At 40.0% G+C, this 22,628-nt stretch overlaps 1 protein-coding gene across 4 annotated transcripts in view; it reads right to left on the bottom strand.

Annotated features, from left to right (window-relative positions):
• atxn1a (ataxin 1a) overlaps positions 1 to 9,172 on the bottom strand; it is a 157,094-nt gene extending 147,922 nt beyond the window's left edge. For all 4 annotated transcript variants that reach the window (XR_016093816.1, XR_016093817.1, XR_016093818.1 and 1 more), the window contains exon 1: positions 8,034 to 9,172. The gene's annotated coding sequence lies outside the window, so the exon portion shown is untranslated. The remainder of the gene's footprint in view (positions 1 to 8,033) is intronic.
• Positions 9,173 to 22,628: the final 13,456 nt, after the last annotated feature.

Raw genomic sequence — 22,628 nt, 5'->3', positions numbered from 1 at the left:
ACAGTGTTGCCAAAGCCTATACAATAAACACAACAGCTACAATACAAACACATCACAGGGCATTTACATTCAACATACAACACATACAGTAGAACATTATTGTTCATCAGGCTGTGAGGGAGATCACATTCTGGGCTGCCAGCCCAACTGAGTTCCCTCCCCCTCTCCCAGTAGGACTGGGAAGTGTTCTGATTCTGGCAGGTGTGGGAATTCTAGGATTAGATTTGTTATGGTAGGGATGAATGTTTTACTATTCCCAGAGTACTTCTCCCAGTGCAGCAGAAAGCCAATCTCCGTCCTCTCTGGGCAGTCCAGTCTGTCTGTGTCACCCAGTTTCTATGGCCAGATTTTAGAAACTGAGCCAGTACTTCACCAGAGTCTGTTTCTCTTTGCCGTTTCTTATCCTGGTCAAATATTTAGCTAGTGTGTATTGTCTGCTTAGGGCTCTGTAGCATTCCAGTTTATGTTGTGTTTGCGTGTGCATGTCCCAGTGTGTGAGATATCGCTGTTTGATCTGTGCTCTACTCTCCGCCCTTGGAAAGAAGTATAATACCAAAAATTCTGCTCTGGGTGACGATGCAGTATTAATTCACCTCCCAGTCTCTGTAAATCGCTTTTAAAAAAAATGTGACTCCTATGCCTGGCTCCTGAGTGGAACACCCAGCTGAGACACTCACTGCAGGCACAGCTTGAGCTTTACGAAGCAGTCGCTGGCTCTGAGCCAAAGTCACTAGCCGACTGTGACTGGAGTTGCCCAAGTGGCAACACATTATTTCCTTATTGCCGCCCCCACCAGAGGAAGTGTTTTAGTCGCGCTGGGCTCGCATAGCTCCCAGCACCCGCCTGCGATATGCCAGGCTACCGCCTCTCCACTGTCTCTCCAATCCACGCTGAACGTCCTGCGCGCTGCAGCAGAGCTTGCACTGTGAGGAACAGCTCAATGGGTGAGTGGCTCTCCCGGTGGGTGTGGGCATCGTGGCTTTGAACCAAGACAAAGAATCATGGACCGATTCTAAATTGTGGTGTGGTATAGTCTAAAACACCTGGCAATCCCACACATCCAGAAAAAATTCAAAAGTGTCTATTACAGTATTTCTTATTCTTATTATTGCTGGAGGAAAATAACAGTGATACCTGTATTACAATATAGGCGACTATTTTTTTAGCATCATTAGCATCACTAGTGAGGAACATGATGATCCTTCTTATTGTTCAGTCAAGTATCTAGTTACTAAATTCTCACAGCAACAGGTAATTGGTTCAGGAGTCCTCACTCATCGAACGGCACTTCTGTCAAAAGCGACATTCACCACATTTAAAATACATTTGAACAACTTCCATAATCTACATAACCACAAGTATCATAGAATTTATTACCCGTTCCAGATGCTTTTTCACACAATTCGATACTAGCAGACAATTTGTGCCTTCAATTAAAATGCTGTTTAGCATGTTATTTTGCTTGAGGAAATGCTGTTGAAAGTACAGACAATACTGCAGACTGTCAGCAATCAACAAGCTATTAAATGAAACAGATGGAATATTACACCTAACTCTTCAACATGTCTGATTTCTTAATGGGTCGCTTTTTCACATTATTCATACAGAGATTGAGAGAGAGACCTCAGGCTGAATAAAATCATATTAATTATGAAAATAGTGACTGTTTTGTGCTTTGTACCATGAAAAGGAAAAAGTAAAATACTTGGTGTCTTCCTTCCATGCTTTCTGCTTAAGATGTAACTGTCAGGTGACAAAGCATTTTATCAATTTAATCATATTTACACAAATTAGCTTATTTTGAGGATTAAAAAAACAAGAACTGGGTTTCAACTAAGGCGCTAAAAATAGACAAGCTGTTTCCGTCAGGTTTTGAGCCCTCCGTCAGCAAGCCTGCTGCTACTCCTCTCTGCTGGGTTTTCCAAATTTGTAGGATGGGTGACACAGTGAATCACAGCCCTTCGCTTTTCACTACACCACACCTGTAAAGAAAGCCTGGTCTTCTGTTCTGTATTCACAAAATGTATTGTTACTTGCATTATTAAGCACCTTGCGGCAACCTGTTGTGAAAGGCACTATACAAAAATAAATTGAATTGAATAAAGAGAACACAGTGCCAGAAAATATGGAGACTGCAGCGTGCAAAGACATAAAACAACCCTCACCACATCCGTAACTGAAAGACAAGCTAAATTATGCGGGAGCAGCTTTCAACAGCTTGAATTAGTGATAAGGATATTCAGCCAAACAATTGTATACAGGAGTAACCCTTCCTAGTCCTGGAGAGCCACAGTCCAGCCGGTCCTGCATGTCACCCCTAAATCATCCACTCAAAAAGGGATTAAACAGGGGGAATTTGGGTCAATTTAGTAAACATTCTGGTCCAGTTAAGACAGGAATGCCCAGTTGCGACCTTTGAGATCTACAAGTGTTGTACGTTGGTAAAGAAAATGATGGAGACAACAACAGCAGCAACCAGAAACAGAGGACAAATTCTGCGCCAAAAGTCAAAGGGGAAGAAGAGCTTTAAAAATGCCAAATGTGTGAAAAATCAAGTTGTGTTTTATGTGTTCATTGCAGACAAGCATTCAAAACGACCAAAAGAGTGTAAACATAGCCTGCTTGCACTCTCCACAACTCAACAGTCCAAAATCCAAATAACAAAAGCCCAAGTGAAATGGTTAGAAAAGCAGCTGTCTTTTCTACTGCTTTTATCGGAGACTCCTAGTTTTCTCTGCCACGAAACCAAATTCTACACATTAAAATCTGATACTATAGCAGCAGCAGTACAGGGGAAAGACATTCATACTAAGAGAGAACATTCACATGAAAGGAGCAAAGCCTGAGTGCAGAGAAAGACGGCTGACTAAAACTGAGGTTCTTGAAAGGTGTTCCTGGAGACACCCACAGGTCGGCTCAGGCGTGATTGATCAGTGGTGTGTTAGCTTCATGTGATAGTTTGGTAACACACTGTGCTTTCTTTTGTATCTTCTGTGACCAGGGAAATTAAAAAAACACAAAAATAACTAGCTTTTAACTTGGGATTGCTATGTTATTAGACAAAAACGTGTAGTTTATGGTAAATTAAACTTCTAAACAGCTACTGAACCTAATACATGATAACATATACAGTATATAAAAGTACATGTTCCATGCTCCAAGTCTGTGAGAGGTTCTGAAATCGCATTATAGCATAAAGGAATAATAAAGCAGGCCATAGAGAGGAACAAATGGACAGTAGCACAAAACTATTATAAAGAAAAGAAACCTGCGAGGGATCTATTATAAAAGCTGAGGTTCTTAAGTGACCTCTTGATTACACTTTGTCACGCTGGTCAACCCTGCAACATCTCTGTGAATGGGGCTTGGATTACCTGTCAGGCCTCATGCATATCCTTCACACTCACATTTTTCCAAAGCATCCTTCCTGCAGACAGCGCTGTCTAACAAGTCCTGTATCATGGGCAATATCAAATATCAGCATTTGATTACAAACTGGAGAAGAGGGAGTTCCCTTGCTGTCATCGGCTTAAAAACATACATACAGCACCTTAGACATGCTAAAGGGAATGCAAATTGACTTGACTGGCAACAAGATTGGGTTTCTCAAAGCCTTCTGGCTAAACAATGAAAATTCAGTAAGAGCACAGAGATGAACTGCATCTTGGTTTTAAAGTGAACATAACTTAGGACTGCCCATACATTTATAGCATGCCTTATCCACCAGGACTAGGGATAAGGTGTTTTTCACACATCACATCAGAAAATGTCCCACATAAGCCACAGTAAGAGGAAAGAAGAATATCTGTGGTTTAAATATAATCCATTTCTGCCTGCTTTGCGTCGCAAAAAGGATTTATTTTCATCTTTCCCCCCCCCCCCCATCACTTGCAAAAAAAGGGCAGCATCACAGAGGAGTACAAGGCAAGCAGAGAGCCATAACCGCAGAAGGGAAAGCTGTTAAACGAAAAGATGAAAGGGCAAGAAATAAAGAACTAGATACCACCAAACTTTTCATCTCTTCTCCTCCACCCCCTGAGACAAACACAGAGGTGTATTCTGCCAGCTTTCTTATAAAAAAAAAGACAATGGCTTGCTGTGATTTTTTTACATGAATGAGACCTCATTCTGGGTCTGAATTTAAGCGTCAGATCTGTGAGAAGGAATTCCCATTCGCCAGTGCTCAAAGCACAGGCAGTGCAGTAGCTTGTCAAAGTGCTGTGGACTTGATACTCTACGGCTGTACTTGACGTTGCCTCCCCTGAAGGAGTTAAAGAGTATCAAGAGAATTACCACTTTATTAAACAGCAGCTTGACTTCCTTCCTTGCACTAATTCCTAAGTGCAAAGTGGACATGCCTGTTAATATGTACACAAACATGCTTTCACAAAACACGAGCAAAGAATTGTTCCTTAATTCCATTGCTGGAACACCTTATATCTTCAATTTGAATATTTTGTTCAAAATAATTTGCTAGCAGACCTCAACAGACAATATGGTATCAAAACTACTGCTGCTCCTGTCGTTCCCTATTTCTTTATTAAAACCAGAATAAAGATCTCAGGGAAAACACCGCCCCTCTCCAAAGAAAACAGTAAAACCTTTTTCAGTGTATATTTTTTCCATGCCCAAAAAGGACTGAATTCTTTCAGAGATTTTTAACTTTTATCAGAATACTTAATCACGTTCACCCTCTTCAAGCAGTGTGTGTTAAGTGGTTCCAAACACATTACAACAATATGCACCTCCACGATTTTTATCCTCAATGTATTTCAAAGAACCTCTGCAGGCCCCCAGTGCTATCAGGTCTCCTGACGAGCTCGGGTTCGAATCTGAAAGCTTGTAAACCTGAGGCTGAGGTGCGTCCCGCTATTTTTTTTTAAACCAAAGATGAAAAAGATGGTTAGTTAGTCCGGCACCTGTCAGTCACTCTGAAGGAAACCTGACACTCGTCATGCGGTGAAGGCGTGTGGGCTTCTTACTTCTCTGCTCCTGATGCATCACGACTGTGCTGGGATAAAGATCACATCCTGTATATTCAGCCATACTGCTCAACTGGTGATGCCCTCGTCCTGACCCAAGACAGAGAGGGGGGTCTCAGCTCTCATGTACTTCACTGCCCCCCCTCCCCATTCCTGAACTAACGCAGTAACCCAGTGACTGCAGACGCTAGACCCTAGAACCTGACACCCCGTCCACTGCAAAACTGGCACATGACAGAAGTAATTTCAGCCCCAGGACAGGCTATTACTGTATGGATGAGACTTTTCAAAGGCCATTTTTAGCCTCAAAGTTTTATACAGCTACTACAGGAAGGAAGAAAAACGATTTGGACTCCTGACACTTGTCCCATCTACCGCCATGTTCACTATGGAAACGCATTTTACTGTGACCGATCAGGACGGCAAACTATTTATCAAAGGAAGCTATGCTGTATATACTTGCTTGCTAGGGAAAAGGCAATACTTGTAAGGAAATGCTGACTTGACGGAGCAGTTTTATTGAAATTAAGTTTGTTCACTTACTCCTTTCATTTCTCAAGACCACGACTGTTAAATGGCCTTACTGAATGTAATATGTAATTGAGTGCCCTGTTAACAACAAAAAGGGGTACAGGAGAGAGCACTTTGGAGTTGTGGCAAAGGCCCTGGGCTTGTAACTGCAAGGTTGTGGGTCCAAGTTCTGACAACAGCTCTTCTGGTGTACTCCTGAATACTGTGCATGCATTGTTTCAGGAACTACAACACTAGATAAATTCCTTAGCCTTCAAGAAATTTGTTAGATGTTAACTTATACCACAGCATTTTCCCTTTGACAAAAAAAAGAACGTTACACTTTACAAAACTGTGCAAAAACCCAAGCAGAAAAATGTCTTTATCCTTAGAAAACCTTTCTCCCTGATTCCATTATTTTACAAATATAAAAACATCACCCGCAATTTTGCATTCCGTGCAGTGAAGCACTTACTGTGATATAAACTAAACGCTGTAAAGGTTAATCAGAAGAACGTTATTTTTAATCTTATCGAAGAATAATTCTCTTAATTTAAACGTACGTAATTGGAATTATCTGCAGCAGCAGTGGCCTTATAGTAACAGTGTTGTAATTACAAAACTAAACCTCAAGCGGTTAACTAAACAGATTGGCGGCAAGCGAAGATTACTATGCAGTGCCCGTGAAACTGGAGAACATAGCCCGGCACAAGGCAAACACACCTGAATGGGCGAATAAATACTGTCTGTTGCCATAGCAGCCCGATCTAATTGCTTGATTGATCACGGCTGAAGTAAGAGCGCCGCAAGTCTGCACAGTGGACTGGAAATCTCCATGCCGCTGAAGCAAAGCTCCGGTGAGGCCATCAGCCTCGGTCTACAACAGTCCTCTCTAATACTCTTCTTCCATTCAGTGCAGAGCGCGGCTGACAGTCTTTCACTATGGGGGAAGTTTAATTTGCTCCTGATAAAAGCATCGGAAGAGCTCACTGTCAATCACAGCCAGAGCTAGGATACCGAGAGCCCTGTGCCTCCTTCCCCCCACACACGTACTGTATATCCCAGTTCTTCAGACATTATTTTCACCTTTTCAAAAATCTCAACGTCGAACAAGACCTGCTCGCAAAAAAAAATGTACACAGACCTCAACTTTGCGACTCCACAAACGCGCGCAAGTGCTGATAACGTCGAAACTGTACAACAGCGTCACGAAAACAAACTTGTGAATGCAGACAGTTCGTGTTAATGTCAGATTTTAAATACACCGAGATGCCTGGGAGGAGAACCTGCCTCGTTACTCTACTACAATATATATATATATTGCAGCACGGCGATAAATTGGTGGTTTTTCACGGTCTCCTCCCTCTCTAAAGACCAACGCTAAGGCAAGTAGCGTGCAAATACGCAAGCACCCGAGCAGAAGTTGCAAAAGCACATCTGTTTAAAAGGATTCCCTAATGCACACAGCCTTTCGTTACTGTAAACAAAGTATAAATAGTCCGCAAACGCTGAGATCCCAGCAGCCTATTATATAACGATATAGCTAGCTGGGTTACATGACATCACGGGCAAGACTTCACAACCACTAGCCGTAAGGAACGGGAATAAAAATGTCCATTTAAAGCGAATTAATTTATGTTTGGGTGTATTTAAGAAACGTCACAGTGAATCGGTATGTATTTTCTAAATATGTGTATGTTTGTTTGCTTTAATATTACACTTACTATAACCTCGATACAAAAGGCATAGTGGTGTTAAACTAATATACATTTCGTGGCATGGGCCAAATAATATAACGCATAAGACTACCCTTAAGAAAAAAATCTTAATGCAGGGATGATGAAGCTCCTAATTTTGGTTTGTTTTTCTTTAGAAGCAGCTACTGTAACATTTCCAGGTAACAGGGTTATTAAAAAGAGTTACATTTCTTTCAACCCAGAAGAGTGTTGAATTTACGCAACGCACCCACACGCCTGTCCTTTGAAAGAGCTGCCCAACAATATAAAAACCCGCTTAATAAAACTAGAAACAACACGCTTATCTCGTGGATTACTGTACTACACACACACACACTATGGACACATCGATTAGGAAGTGTTTTCTGTAATGCGTCGTGAGCCCGCTAGAGGAAGTGGAGTGACGCAGCGAGACGCGAGAGCTTGTCCGACAGCAGCCCCAGCTCGGTGCGCTTCTCCTCGGCTACCGTGACTGGCAACATCCGCTCCTCTGCCGCACCGCCGCCTGGTGCGCAGCGCTGCGAACGGGCGCACGCCTCGCAGTGCACGTCCAAGGACGCCCGGGGCGGAAATTTTTCCCAGACCCTTTCCTCTGCGTAAGAAGTTATACCTCCTTTCTGGTCGTGGTGGTGTTTTAAGAAGGGGGGGGGGGGGGGGGAGAGAAAACAACGCCAACTGTGATCCATCGCGTCTCCCTTCCTAGTTCCTCAGAGCCATTTTCCTCACTTCTTGGGGAGGAGAAGCGGCGACGAAGCCGGGGGCTCCCGAGGCAAGACATCACGCTAAATAAATCGCCGGGACTTACTGTACGGTGTAATGGTCTGAGGAGGGCAATGCCTTTCCTTGTTGCCAGGGCTGTTTTCCTGCAGTGACGGCGGGTCCGTCTCCTCTCCACTACTAGAAGGATGTCTGCAGCAAAGCGAGGCTAGCTCTCTCTGTGTCGCTCGCTGTTCCCACCTCTCTCTCTCGCTCGCTCGCTCTGTGAATGTGTAATAGAAGCCAAATATGGAGCAGTTGGCCGCCTCTGCAATAGCTCCAGGATCCTTCACTATGCGAGAAGAGGATGGAGGCGAAGCAACTCGCTGGCACGAAGCCAGGAGTCGCGGATTAAGGCATACCCACACCACACGGAGTTACGGAGAGCTTTAACTCCTTCGCCGCCGGAAGTTTTTGTCGTGTTGTTGTTGTTTTTTTCCCCCACGTTTTGTTTTCTGTGGACAGCTGTGGTTTCTCACAGTTTCGTAGACGGCTCCGATCGTCGGTTCTCTCAGACGCCAAGATGAAGTTTACGGTCTCGTTCGGGGAAAGCGGTCGTGGTGCATGCAGGTGGTGTTACCTTTTATCCAGAGCGAAGCCCTGGCACCTTAGTGCAGTCGAACAGGAGCTGCTGGCTTGCCCGGGATTTCAACTCGCTACCTTCTAGTAAGGCGCCCAGAAGCCCAGAAACCACACTGCTACAGTACTTCATTCAACGCTGTGATCTGCATGAAGTCACGTTATGTTTTTACTGTTACTACTGTACTGTTACCCTCCCTCCAAGTGACTACTTTTAGCGCATGAAAAAAGTAACATTAAAATGTGACAAGTCACGCCTAACTAGGTGCTGTGTAGACAAATGCCTTCGGTTCAAAAAAGGTGGTTAGTCAGGAATACTATGTTCATGATAAACATCATTACAACCAGATTATTTTTCTTCTAAAATACATCGAGTGCATAGGATTTGTTTGCACTGCAAACATAAAGATAGTTTAAAACATGTTCTCCTCCTGGCTAAACTACAAAAGAACATGTTTATACTGTATGTTGTGAATATGCTTGTTTTCGTTCTACTGTGTCAATATTATCTGATTTTCTTAACTGACCGATGCCAAATTGTTAAAGTCTTTAAAAGAAACAACAAACAGACACCAGCCGTCAGGCGAGCAGTCTATTGTATCGAAAAAGCAAAATGGACAATTGAAAATCCTGATTGTGACAATAAAATCATATATTTAATTTCTAAATAACACTTGAGCAAAGCTATGCTTTGGGTCATAATCTTAAAGTTACAGTGCCTCTAACTGTTACATTTAAAAAAGTAAAAATTGCACATTTTTCTTGTGGCCTGTGGCTAAGAGCTGTTCTTGGAAAGCACATTGGTCCACAGGCACCTCCAAAACTGCTGTACTGTTCAAGTCAAACAATATGTCTGACTGGTATTTTTAATTCCATTAATCAGTTTTGAAGCCTTATGAAAAGAAAGGGACATGGGACTGAGATCTATTACCTTAGATCCTGAAAAAGAGTTTCCTTCAAGAGCAATACTGTTGAAAACTGACTCCAGTGCCCAGCAGGCACACACAGTAAAAGAAAAGTCAGAAACCACAGTTCCCCCGAAGGCAGATGACTCTTACCAGTTGACCATCCTCAGGTTCAATGCTAACATCTACATCAGCAGCATCTTCCAGTTAAACCGCCTAGGAAACTCCTGTGAACTGATTAAATACACATCCAACCTGGGGAAGAGCTGTTGTCAGGATTTACATCATTAATATACTGTAGGTAGAAAAATAAAAGCTGGGCCCTACTCTATTGCAAGGTTGTATGACATTTCAGCTGCAGGTTCAGGTATCTTTGCTGTCGGATTTCACATACACTTTTTACTGAAAGGACTTTGGAGTTTTTATCTGACTTAATTAATGTAACCCTTTAGCTGAAGGTTTGACTGGTTAAATGTTTTTAACTGCTTTCAGCACTTAAAATTTACCCAGCACCGCTGTCCGAGGTTTCTCTATTGTGTTTTTTTTATTATGAATTCTCAGCTGAATCCTCATTTTAATTTTGATAAAGCAGCCATTGTAAATTAGTCAAGAAAGTCATTAATCGGGACTGCGATGTGTAAGCTTTGCTGGTCCTTCGGGGTCTCCAGCCTTGCTCTCGGAGAGCCGCTACCCATCCAGTCTTACAAGTCAGCATTGTGTCGACATGGGACCTAACGGATGACTGAAAAGATGCAATCTGCTCGATTTAGAAATCATTTGGAAACAAAAAACTCTGTCCTTGAGGACTAGAGTTCCTTTAGACAAATGCCTTGCTCAATAGATCAATAATGTACTGGAAAGTGTTATTCATCTGTTTAGATACTGGTGATACAGTATGGGGTGATAGTTTTCAGAACCCCCTTTTTTCTGTGGGGGTTTCTATTCACTGAACAGGCCTCTGGAATTTAAGTCACTGAGATCAGGTGACACTAAAGCCCAAATGTATTCAAAAGTTAAAATCTCAAACCCGTCACCACTAACCAACCAGAACATCTAATGGCAAGTTCCCTGTTAGAGGAAATACAGTAGGAGCTCCTGTGGCACAATATCAAGTAGAGTTTTTATTTGGGACTGACAAGTGAGTTCAATTTATTTTAAATTCTGGCCTAAATTAATGTTTGTCATGGGAATCCATGGTACTACACAATTCCCTTATGTCACTAAAATCACTGCTTAGATGTTTAGTGCGATGAAGAAGAAGAGCAATTTCTGGAAAATGTTGTGCACATGATGCTTGCTAAATATCTTGACAACTAGCAGGGTATTTCTGAAACACATGACTGAGTGCAGAAAATAGCCTAAACAGGGTCTAGATCTAATTAAGAAACTGTTCAGTTAAGGAATCAATTAGTCAAAGTAATTAAAAGCTCAGCTACTACATAAACTAAGGGATACAGTACAGTATCCTGGGGACTGGGGTTTGCTAAAGAGCTTGACGGGAAAAATAGTTTTTTCCCGTTTTACTGTCTTACAGTATGAATAGTTTTTTACAGTATAGAGTACTTACTCTATGAATTGGCTTCATTACTCTGCTCTCCTCCCCACTGAGAGCTGATGTGTGGTGAGCGTTCTGGTGCATCATCCAGGTGGGGCTGCACACTGGTGGGGGTGGAGGGGAGTCCCCATTACCTGTAAAGAGCTTTGAGTGGAGTGTCCAGAAAAGCGCTATATAAGTGTAAGCAATTATAATTATTATTAATTACAGGTAGGGAGTGTTTATTAAACGCTCATTTACTGGTCTCATGTAAAAAGAAAAATTAATGATGCTTTACAGCCAAAGTGTTGTTTTTTCCTCTTTTTGCATTTAAGTCTGGAATTAACCTCTACTTGTCCCTCTGCAACTCAGACACTGGTTCAGCTGCCCATTCTAAGCTTAATTTTGAACCTAATTATTTGTTTTAAGTTGCCACTAATAATCCCCTCCTCACCCTGACCAGCTGTTTTGCCCATGCTGATCATTGTCAAACACAAGACTAATTATTCAGTCAATAACAAAGTCATTGAAACAATCAAAATGCTGTGGGCCACCTTATGAAGCTGTTAAAGCAAATTCTTCCACAAACCCGTGGACGACTCTCCTCATAGTTGTGAAATGTCTGTTCTGATTTCTGTTTAAGCTTTTTTTTTTCAAAAATGATATTAAGAGATTCAGAATTTAAGGAGATTAATTACATAGAGCATAAAGATCATACCCATATTATTATAAGTAGCTTTGACATTTGTCCCAGCTCATTTCAAAGTGAAGTGAGGACTAGCACTGTCAGCATCTCCCAAGAGAGGTACAGTAGTTAGACTCTTGCCCACTATAGGGAATCGTCATTTCAAGTCCTGAGCAGCTGTATATTAGACAATGAAAGGCACACAGAAAGCCAGCATTCATTTTCTAATTTCACAGCTCAGCTTCTACTGATATTGAACAAATAATATAACAGTATGCTGTAGATACAGAGATCGCTGATCACAGACATTAATCCTAAATAACAGTTTCTTTAAAACAGCAAAATACTACAGATTGTCTGGAGTTTGTATTCACAATAAAGCCTTACATTTCAAGAGGCAAGAGGAGATGCATTATTTCACCTACTTGTATCACATGTTTCTAGAAAAAAAGTGCAACTTGAAAAGATTATTTTGATTGTGTAATCCCACTTTACAGAAGTGGCTAAAAATGGATAATGAACAGAATATTAGAAGAATACGAATTGAATACATTCTGTACTCTGTCTGACTCCTGATGTTGATGACTTTTATCAAAGAGTCAGGGTTAGAATTAGGGGCAGGGTCTTTCAAATGTGATAAGCTTTGGGACTGAGAGAATACACATAAGACATTCTAGCATTGTTGCTTTGGTAGGGAACCAGAATTCCTTAGTATTCTGTTACCATCAAGTATTTTCTAAACAGTGATGTTGCTGACAAATTTCTGTTAATCACATCCGTCAGAAATTAGGTACTTGCATGGCATGCCTCACAATCTTTGAAATCGTGACCTTAAAATAGTCCCCAGTTCGTCTTGCTGAAGAACAACATTACGCATACTAGTGACATTAACACTACAAACATCCGTGATTTCATCATATGTGTGTAATTTCCTTAAGAATATCTCCTTTCTCAATCGACATAAAGAGGATGATAGATTATTTACTGTACAACACAGAAAGTATGAGGACAAAGATTTTTCTTGAAGCAAACACAGCCAGGATACGTTTCATTTAATAGGGGCTTCATCTATACAGATGGCAGGAGTTGGGGTCAGTTGTAACAACTAGCAGTGTTTCAAAAGGTTTGCCTGTTACATATGGAATTCTGTGTAAAAGCAAGGTAGTTCCCTTCTAGAATACAAGGTTGTTTTTGCTTGTCATCTAGCCTAATTACATTTGGCAGTTCTTGTAATAAATATAGCATCTTAAAAATCAAGGCTTCACATAACACTAAGGTACAACGTGAAACTGATAAAAGTGGGTTCTCATAAAGAGACAGCTGATTTAAGGCACTGATTTAAATGATTTAACGATTTCATATCACAAAGTACTGAAACATACTTGGTAATGACCACATCCTCAAATTTTCAGTCAGGAAAATACTGCAAGGGAGAGTGATGTTATGACAGCCATGTTTATTTCACTGTTTTGTGGGAAAGAAGAAAAAATACTACAGGAAACTGAAAAACTACCATGAAGTGAGACGTTGGCCTTTGTAAATTCCAAACAACGCTCACTATCTGCAGCGCGAATGTGCTGTTTTTAAGCTGCACTGTAGCTGGAGAAAATCTCTCACATTTTGTTAGATATTCAGAGACATCCCTTTACCCAGGACAGTACATATTGGCAGTAAAGGTGGTCTCTGAACGTGCGGCAGTTTTCTTTTTCTTTTCAGAGCCTATAAAAAACAACACTTGGAGCTCCAGCCAGATGTAGTCTTAGGCTCCTGTTTTATGGTTCCTCTGTGAAATCTTCCCCTTCCATTCTGAGCCATGCCCAGAATCTAAGAAAACGATACAATTTTAGTAATAACTTCCTTGTTTTGGTCTTTATGCAAAAACCTTTTTTTTTAAATGAAAGTTCTGAAGAGCTGAAAGTGGTGTGGTCATCAATTTACACAATTGTAATACTGAAGTAAAACATTTAAAATTATGGTCTGTACTGTAACTGTACATTACTATATACGTGATATCCTGATTTGCTTTAATGCAGTTTCTCTAAGTCATTACCTGTACAGAAATCTCACATTTCCCTTGAGCTAATGAAAATTAGAGTAGTTTTGTAGTGTTGAAACACAATGACCAAACACTTCACTCTTCTATCTGAGATACGGTGCTTTGTAATTTGTACACTTAAAATAAGTGTGCATTAGAGACTAATATTTTTCTTTGTAGCTAACTTCTACGTTTCTCAGGCTTGTGTTTCACAACCTGCCTGCAAGTCTCTGCCGTTCATCTCTAGCGTGTGAGAAAAATGCTCAATACTCCCCCCTACTGGTTTCTTGTAAGAACTGCTACACTTTTTTATCAGTTGGCAAACTGCGTTTCTAAAGTCCAGATAACTTTGTGTGAATGTTTAAGTAGCAAAAAAAAAAATTAAACAAATATTCACTTTATATTTGATACATATCACATCAACACAGGTTAAAGAAAATAAGTTTAAAGACGAGAAGGGCTTCTAGCCCATTATGTTAGTTTGGTTGCTGGTTGTCAGTTCACCCTAAGGTCACAAACACTTCTTGAAGGACCCATAAACATAAAGTTCCAGCAACCAGGAGAGGTGAGAATGAATTTGTTTATTTTTCTTCCCTCCAAACCATGATTTGGTATTTTTGCATCTATTAAAGCTGAACTATCAGAACTCTGAAAATACATTAGAGGCATTCATAAGAAAATTATAATTGTATGAGTAGCTTAATGTATCTTCTACTGAGAAGTGCTGAGAAAAATACGGTTCTTCAACAGTGATAATTATTACATTGGCAGATCATAAAGGCCTGTTCAGATTATACACCTCTTGTGTTTTATTCCACAGTGAAGCTCTTATTGTTTTATTGTAATGTTTATGAAATATGGATTTTAGAAAAGCTGAATTAATTTCCCTTTTCTTGAATACTGCAGATAATGCAAAAAATAATTGACTGTTTTTGACCATATTTAATATTTTCTTCTGCAAAATAGCAACTACAATTCAATATTTAATACAGAAACTAGCGTTGTTGTTGTTTCATCACAAATTCAAAAGAACAAAACGGGGACAGTGTCATCATCACTCAGCAACAGCCGATGTATTGAAGATTAAAGACTGTCGTGTTGGTTTGTGTAAAAAACAGGCCTTGTGTCAAATAATTAGGCATTGCAAAGCAGCAATGCAAACAAAAATCTTATGTGTAAAAACTGCCCTATGGGTATAGTGGTATACTGAATACACTAGTTTGGACTGGTAGATTTGGAGACATGCCTGATATGGCAGATTAGATCTGAGGTCTGACCACATTTGTACAGTGTCATATCAAAGACGAAATAATGCCTCTGCTTTCTCATCCTCAGGGAGATACCACTTAACCCCAGCCAAAGAAGAAAGGCCCACAGAGGTCGCTGGAGTGACCATACTGCAAGGGTGAATGAATGTTAGTAGAACTTTAATCATTCTCATTATAAGCTGTTCCAAAACTACGAGTTATAGTTCTGCTCTGCCTACAGTACAGTATATAGTGGTTCTAATGTGCAGCACTACATTCAATCAATTGATCAAAGGGACCACACAAACAAGGAGCAACAACCTTAAATACACTGTAACGCATGCATGCAAGTCTCTGCTTTTCAAATTAAGAATTCAAATATCGAGTGAAACAATCTAGCCTGGAGCTAAGACACCATCATGAATGCAGCTTCAGGCACCTGGTCTTAGTATAATGCTAATATACTGAACCTTACAGCAGGATCTTCAGCTTTTTGTAGGTTCTAGCTACACTTCTATAATCCTCGTGGCAGAGTCCTTGTTTATTTAAGATTACATTGTGTGGGGAAAGGTAATATTTTGATAGCTAAGCTGTTGACATGGGTGGCACAGTGGGGCAGTGGTAACCATTATCTGCGTCGAGTTTGTGTGTTCTCCTGCGGGTGCCCCAGTTTCCTCCCACAGACCAAAGGCGTACTGGTAGGTTCTGGCTTCTGGGAAAATCGTCCCTGGTGTGAGTATGTGTGTCTGTTTGCTCTATCCAGCGTGTAACCCCATTTTGCGCCCATTGCTTGTTGAGATAGGCTCCCCTGGGACCCTGAATTGGATGAAGGGGTTAGAAAATGGGTGGATGCTGTTGACATCTGTATGATTCTGGAAAAGACAGTCTATAAGAAGCGTGAAAGGAGTTCCTTGCAAGATACAAACTGTATATGCAGCTGTTTCACTGTCAGTTGGCTATGCCATTGTGATAAAGTTGTGGGCTGCTAACTAGACTTTGAATAAATGAATACATCTTCACACGTTGTTGAGAAATGGACAGAGATCATTCATATTCACATTTCCATTTGTTATAGCAACTGCTTTCTCTGGAAAAAAAAACAAAATAAAGTTGTTGCTTGTAAGAGAGATAGGAACTATGCAGAAATCTTACATATTCTCATATTAAACTGAAAGGATACTGTATGTAATATGATTCCTTTGCATACAATTCCTTTCTACAGGATTTAATCTTCTATTGGTTTAATGTGAGAGTCCAACCTTACTCCCCTTCAGGAAAAAGCTCAGGTATTACAGTGTAACTCTGAATGACTTAATTAGATCAATTACTTCTTAAGTGGGTTTTCTACGGTATATCTTTGCTCATTTTCCATTTCAAGCTAATTCTAAAACTTGGGAGGACTGTGGCTCAGCAGGACCAGAGCTAGAAACCCCTGCTTTAATAGACCAATCCAAGCTGTTCCATACCTTTTATTACAGTGCAAACAGTATTTCTTAAAGATCCAGAATGAACGGGTGTGTTTCGTGGTTGCGGAGTCTAAGAGTGTTGGGAGGGAAGCAGAAATATCAACACAAGCCCCACTGTTTTACGAGCCAGAAGCTGTGTAGGATGAATGAAAAAGGAAATCGGCAAGCTCGCACAAGGAAGCAGACTTCTATAGGAAAGGGTGTTGGGAAGCACCGAGACCACATGTCAACACAGAGGGTTATAAAGCATGCAGAGCACAAGTAGACTGTCCTCAGATGACACTCCCAGCCTGCAGACTTTAAAGAGGGAGGGAGAAGCACATGCAGGCTTGTCCGTACAGAACCTTTGCTTTTCTGTGTGTGTGGCAGCTGTGGCTCATGAAAACCCCACCTTAATGAAACCTAAGGTTCCACCTTAAGAAACTACATTTTATTTTGGTACCATTTTAACTGAATGGTTTTCCTTGCTCACTCCTTAAAGAACATATACTGTAAATTAGAAATCCTTCAGAACAATTTTTTCTAAAGAAAGCCACTTTTCTACCTGGAATTTGTAAGTATCCCTAACTCATTCTCACTTTGATTTGGCATATGCAATAATATGAGGAATGTTACAAAAGAAGGAAGACCACTGGGCCAAGCTTACTCATTTTTTTCGCTACTAACTCATGGATCTGAGGTTTGCCCCCACCATTTCTTGAAAGGACCCAGGGTATGAACATGTCTGGGTAGTGTATCCATTCTCTCACAACCCTCTGTTTATTAGATGTACTTAACCCTAGTTTTAACTTTTCTCCCCTGGTTTGTGTCAATGTTGGCAACAATTGACCTAACACAAGTTAGGTCTTTTCGTAGCCTTTTCTTTTAAAGATGAAAGACTTGGTTCTTTTTAGCCTCTCAATGTAGGTATAGGTGCTTTTCTCGGAATTGATTCCACTTCACCCATATCTTTTTGTTGGTAACAAAGTGATTAAAATTGTGAATAATCTGTTTGCAGGATTACTATAGCATTGTACCATTCTAATATACCACGACAATAAACTATATATCCCAACTTTCTATTTTTTATTCTTTCCCCCACATTGCCTGACAGATGACAATAATCCGTCTACAATTACACCTGTGTTTTTATCACAAGCAGTCTCTTCAAGCTTAGTGTTTTCCATTTTAAGTTTTTATTTATTCTGCTACCTTCGTGCAACTCCCTGCACTTCTCGACATTGAATGTCTCCAGCCAGGTGTTTGTCCAGTCCTGAGTTAGGTCTAAATACATTTGGATTTCTTTTGTAGCTTCTACAGTACTCATATTCCCGGACTGGTAAATTTTTTTATCTTATGTAGTTTGTAGACTAGTCCAAGTATAGATGATTATTTTAATTCGCAAGAGCATTGCTTCCAATACAGATTCCTGAGGAATTCCATTCATTACTTCACCTCAATCTAAGGATTTACCCCTTATCTGTACCCTGTACTCTGCTTCCTTTCCATTAACCAAATCTTAATCCCAGTAGTGCATTTCCTCCAATATATACCCCCTGCAATCTAATAATTATTCTTTACTCTTTGAAGAACATTATCAAACATTTACTGAAAATCTAAATTTTCCACATCATATACTCTATTTGTATCCATTACATGCTTGTTAAAACAGTTCTAACATCTCAGATAATTAAGACCTACCTTTTGTTAATTCATATGGATTATCCTTTAGACCATTATTTCCATACAGTTGATCTTCTCATCCTAATTATTGTTTCCAAAGCCTTCCATGTATTAGAAGTAAGATTTAGAGGCCTTTAATTACTTGATTTATTTTTTCCCCATCCATTGTCTTCATCCTTGTCTTTGGTGACTGGTAGAAGAGTCTTCCTGAAGCTCTATGAACAACATCTTTTATCTCCTCTAAGCAAGTTTTGAGGGATCATTCGGACTAATGAAGTGTGGCAGAGAATGTCGTGCCACATGCCTGAGAAGACTGAAAAGCTCTGAGTTTACAGCAGAAGAACCACTAGCCTCCTGCCAATATGCTTCTGAATATATTAATACTAGTCATGTCATAACATCCTAGTTAAAAACCTGTGGTAGTATCCTGTTGTTACTTTCACTTACACTAGTATGTAAACTTCCAAACAAATACAGTAGGGTCTTGACATCACGCGGATTCGGTGCAGAGAAGTGGTTCTCACATAACCAAGTCCACCACTATACCATCACAAAAAGTATTACAGTATACAGCATGTGTTTTTAAAAGACATGAGTAACCCTCCCCTATATGATAATTAAATTACCAATGCATGGGCTTTAAGTAAATTATAATAACATTGATCAAAAAAACAAAACAACATTAATCACAAACTTATAGTAATCAACTAAAATAAGCAGCATGAATCCCTCCTCTGCGTCCAGCGGATGCCTGCACTTTCAACGGCAATGAAACTGCCAGAGAGCCTGTAAACGTGTCTCCAGCCTGTTATTCCCCACAGAGAGATGGTTACAATACCAAAACAAGACCACACTGAGGATGCTGGGTGGTGGGTACTTACTTTGCAGGGAGAGGATCACTCACTAACTCGATTCGTCTCATGTTCCTCGGCTGTTTAAAAATTCTGCTTGACAACCTTTGGCTTGGTTCCATCCTGTTCTGCTCTTCTTCCACACAAGACACCATCAGCCAGACTGAATCGCAAATAAGCAATTTTGTGAATGTTAAATATACGGATGTTGAGACACTACTGTGTACTATTAGAAGTATTATATTCTTAATACATCTGGATTTGTATTGCTTTGCTTAGGATGCATTGTCCTTTCAAATTAATGGTTGATTTCCTCTGTCTTTAAGCAGGGGGGATTTATCCTGAAGTCTTGTGAAGTTTCATGGCAGGAAATCAATGATAACTTGCAAAACATGTGCATCCAGAAGCGTGGATTTCCTACTAGGGATCACAGTACCATAGGAATCCTCAGAGGCTGTTGAAGGCTAGGGTTGCGTATTGTGCTAGCTCTTAAATTTTTTCACACATGAAACCCTTTGGTTTGAGCATTCAACTTTCGATTATTAAATATTGGCTTTAAAATATGTGTGTACACATCACCTGTAATTCATCAAAATGGGACACCACTGGAAGAGGGTGAATTCTTTTGTAGGCTACTGTAGGTATTCATGTTTATTTCTCATTGTCTTGACCAAACTGCACAAACACCCTACAGAAGGTTTAGGGTCAGGGTGAAAAGAGTGGAATTTATTTGCTGATCTGGTTCACCATAATTAGCATCTTGGTAAATCATTAAGAGTGATCAACAGTTCAGGAACACGAGATAAAAAACAGGTACACAGAAACAGAGAAGAGCAGAGAGAGGGCACAAAGAGAGAAAAAGATGGAGGAGAGAGAGAAGACAAGAAGAGTGCCATGTGAGAGGATCTTGTTCAAATATACCTTAAAGACCAGATTCTAGATACGTATTGAAACCTTTATTTGAGAGCTTGCCATGTTTGATTTTAGAGAACTCTGATTCGCTTAATAAGGAACTCTCAGGCTAAAAATGTTCTCTCTTGGTTATTGGATGCACTTTTTAGAATATGAAGATAGGTTCATTTTAGATAGATACATTTTGGAAGCATCCAGAGTTATAGCAAGAGAGATTTAGCTTTGGGTTGTATTCTGTTTTCTTGAGGATGCAGGTTTATCTCTCTTGTTGGCCTTTTAGTCATGATATCCAGTAGAATTTCTGAGTACTGGGTTACCAGTCTGGGTTTGTGTGGCAGGTCAGCACGTAGGCCTCTGAAACGCCTCATTCCCATATACTGTTGTGTTTTATGTTATTTGTTGTGTTTTATGTTACTTAGTTTGTGTTATTGTTAATAAAAAAACATTCCTGTTTGTTGCTCTTTTGTTAGCGCTATGCCAGAGAACAAAGAACTCTACCAATACCAAGTATGTTCTTGATATATCTTTTACAATTTGGTTATTGATTATTTATTTAAATTTTTTATTTTCTTAACCCCTCCCCCCCCCTCTTTTGGTACAATATCAAGATCATGTCAAAATTGCATAGTGCACTTGTAAGACCTCATGTGGAATATTATGTTAATTTCTGGACTTCATGGTGTAAAAAGGATATTGCTGCCTTTGGCAGTTCAAATATTCAACTAGAATAATTGCTGCTCTTAAACGGATTTCGTATGCAGATGAGCTTAGGGAAAAGAATGGTTTTAGTTTTGAGTGAGGGAGATGGCAAGGAATTGTGATTCTAGAATGAAAAGGCCTGGAAACCGCTGGCAAATTTAACCAAAGATACTATTTTAAAATAAAAAATAACATATAACACAAGTGACAAAGCAGCATACAATGCATTTAAAACAACACAGCAGAAACATTAACAGAGCTGTAGGACATTTCACTGTTAACGATATTTGCCAACACCTCTCATTATTTGCCTAGGCTTTGCCAATACTCATAGCCCTTGCTTGGTGACTCTGTGATTGCATGACCCCAAAGCTGTGTAATAAGCAAACTGACAAGCTGTCTATTCTTGTCAAAGTTCAGGGTCATTCTCATCATCCTATTTAAACACAAGCTTCCATAGAGAGCTGCACCAAAACCACTGCTCTTCTTAATTTCTATCAGTCATCTAGGGTCTTGTCTCGTCCTCTAGTTTTTGATACCAGAATAGGGGCTACATTTTGAAACACTGTGAAAGTAGCAAAAAAATTAACATTTAAATTTTAAAGACTGATTAAACATCTAGTAGAATAACAATGAACACAGACAAATGCTGAGTGTCACATGCAGGTACTGTAGCAGAATCAATATGAATCTTTAATAGAAAACACTGAACCTAAATGCCTATAAAAAGACATAGGCTGTGTTAAGGCTGACATATCAGTTAGACCTTCCTATATGGGGAAGCAACAGAGAAAACAACTGAATATCAGGATGTAGAGCACACAATATTAAAATTATACAATGTGCTAGAATCACCTCACGTACAATGCTGAATACAATTATGGTCACCATCTTACAAAAAAGATACTGCTGCTCTGGGATCGTTCCAGGAAGAGCAAAAAATACATCTCCAGGCTTAAGAATGTCCTCTTCTGACATTGTCAGGTTATAAAATCTGGATATCTTTAGTCTTCAGCGGACATGACTACAGGGGAGATCTGCTGCACACATTCAAAATCCTCAATTGATTTAGAAAGTCGGCCTAATGAGACGTCTTCAGAATCAACAGTGAAACACAAGACAAAGGACACAAATAGAAGCTAAGAGGGAGAGTATTTAACATTGAAAACAGGAGCCACTTCTTTACATTCAGAATATGTGAGTACTGGAAAAGCTACCTGGTCATATTGTTGAAGATGATTGTTGAAACCTGACATGTTTCAAGAAACATGTGGATGAGAAATGTGGACCAATTATTGGACTGCTAGAATCATTCGGCTCATTCTCTGTAAGTCACTTCCTGCCACAGGGCCGAGACAAAAGTGGAAAAGCATAGCTCATCACATACAGACACCAGAGAAGGTAGCACAATGTTCTTTAAATTTCTTTTTTCGAAGACACTTTTTTTTCTGAACTTCTTACCATAAGAAAATATTTTTTGTTGGTCTTGTGTCACAGGCTTGGCCGCAAAAGGAAATGTGGTCTTCATTTAGGACATGCCCGTTTACCACAATGCTCACGAAAACATGCAGTCTCCTACAAAAGCAAAATGTGCCAGGGATGAATTACAAATGTTCAATTGTACAGGAAAAAAAATGACACAGAATTCAAAAACGCCATTCTAAGGAGGCAGGAAAACTGGTTGTTGTGTAACACCAGTGCCAAGCTCAATTATCCAACCTATAGAAGCTAGGAGCTAATGAATATTTCATAGCCTTATTTTAATATGAGACCGCCCTTAAAAACCCTTCTTTATGGATTTCATCGGAAGGAAATGGTATACAAAGTCAAAGTGCTTTTTTCCAGGAGCAAGCAGTGTCTTGGACATTTTTGTTTTTGAGAAATATCAGATTCCTCTAGAACTGAAGATAGTTGCTTAATGCACCTGTGAAATGTGTTTGTCTTGAGCCACTGCCTTTGATAGTAATAAAATGCTTATATATAGTACACACCTAGCCTCACAGGTACTGATTATTGCATTTTTCTACATTGCTGAAGTCATATTTTATATAAGTAATTTACCACAGGTT

The sequence above is a fragment of the Atractosteus spatula genome, chromosome 12 (genome assembly GCF_055471065.1).
Source record: "Atractosteus spatula isolate fAtrSpa1 chromosome 12, fAtrSpa1.hap1, whole genome shotgun sequence".
Lineage (NCBI taxonomy): Eukaryota > Metazoa > Chordata > Actinopteri > Semionotiformes > Lepisosteidae > Atractosteus > Atractosteus spatula.
This window is presented reverse-complemented; position numbering and strand designations above follow the sequence as displayed.